At 41.5% G+C, this 1,626-nt stretch overlaps 1 non-coding gene across 1 annotated transcript; it reads left to right on the top strand.

Moving 5' to 3' along the window:
* The first annotated feature begins 685 nt into the window (after positions 1-685).
* Positions 686-760, top strand: TRNAP-UGG (transfer RNA proline (anticodon UGG)). The gene has a single exon. It is a non-coding gene; the product is annotated as a tRNA-Pro (tRNA).
* The last annotated feature ends 866 nt before the right edge of the window (positions 761-1,626 follow it).

Below are 1,626 nucleotides of genomic sequence, written 5' to 3'. Positions count from 1 at the left end.
ACTTTAGACACTAGACCATGTTCCTGGATGGCAGCAAATGCTTTCTGATTCACCACTGTATCCCCAGTACTTTGAATAGGACCCGGCAGATATTTAATCTACTATGAGTGTTGAGAGAATGAATCTATGATGCTTCATGTAGAGAACATCTTAAATATATTAAATGTCTACAGGATACTTAATAAAGTTGAAGATTAAGTTGTTTAGCCATAAGGAACCTTATTGATTGAATCCTGGTCAATTAGAGAAAAGCTTGTTATTACTTCTGACTGATCAATATGAAGTGAATTATACTCTTGAAACAGTCTGTTAAAACTTAAATAGCTATTTCAGCTTACTTAACTTCCCTAGCTGTTTTTTTCTTGTGTCTGATGTGATTCAACTGAATAAGTTTCATCTTATTCAGTCACTATTGCTTTCCTCTTATTCATTTGTTAAAAATGTATTGATTGATTATATATTGTGGACTAAAATGGACCACATGCTAAACCTGACAAGCTCAGGGAAAACCTGAAAGTGATCACACAGGATAGTCTAAAATGAAAACTTTCTAACTAAAAGCAGTTCATGGTGGGTAGTCATGTCCTAGGAAGATATTTTTTTGCAAACAAAGGTCAATGCTTACCTTAATCTAGCCTGCCTGTTGTCTTCTGCATCTATAATAAAGTACCTAAAAACATGTTGGGCCCTGGCCGGTTGGCTCAGCGGTAGAGCGTCGGCCTGGTGTGGGGGGACCTGGGTTCGATTCCCGGCCAGGGCACATAGGAGAAGCGCCCATTTGCTTCTCCACCCCGCCCTCCTCCTTCCTCTCTGTCTCTCTCTTCCCCTCCCGCAGCCGAGGCTCCATTGGAGCAAAGATGGCCCAGGCGCTGGGGATGGCTCCTTGGCCTCTGCCCCAGGCGCTAGAGTGGCTCTGGTCGCGACAGAGCGATGCCCCAGAGGGGCAGAGCATCTCCCCCTGGTGGGCAGAGCATCGCCCCTGGTGGGTGTGCCGGGTGGATCCCGGTCGGGCGCATGTGGGAGTCTGTCTGACTGTCTCTCCCGGTTTCCAGCTTCTGAAAAATACAAAAAAAAAAAAAAAAAAAACATGTTGGTAATCTTTTCTGCCCTCAGCAGGACAAGCATCCCACCAGAGCAGGAACCAACAAACTTTCTCATTGTTGTTATTATCATGTTAATTAACTATTAACTCTCTTAACCTGCCTATGTAAAAGAAGTTTCAGCAATTACATTTTTCCTTTTCATCCAGTCCCAGAGATTTTCCTGCTTTGCTTTCTCCCATCTCCCTAATTGATCACCAATGGATTTCATGTAACCCTTTAGAACTTCCCCTTTGATTCTGATGTATAAAATAAGTGGTGAAACTGCCATTTTCAGAAGCATTTTTCTCGATCTGTTGACACTTAGCTTCCCAGCAATTGTCGGCAGCTTGGCTCAAATAAACTCATTAAAAATTCTTACAAGTTTGGAAGTTTTTTACATTGACAATATGATGTGCCTGGCAGTCAAAGTACTTTTCATACAACAGCGAACGAGACAACCAAAGTCTTTGCTTTCTTGGTATTTGCATTCATATGGTGAAGATAGATAATAAATTAAGTAAATAAGTAAATCAATAAGAATATA

The sequence above is a fragment of the Saccopteryx bilineata genome, chromosome 12 (genome assembly GCF_036850765.1).
Source record: "Saccopteryx bilineata isolate mSacBil1 chromosome 12, mSacBil1_pri_phased_curated, whole genome shotgun sequence".
NCBI classification, from domain to species: domain Eukaryota; kingdom Metazoa; phylum Chordata; class Mammalia; order Chiroptera; family Emballonuridae; genus Saccopteryx; species Saccopteryx bilineata.
The sequence above is the reverse complement of the archived record's forward strand: the minus strand, read 5'-3'. Positions and strand labels throughout refer to the sequence as shown.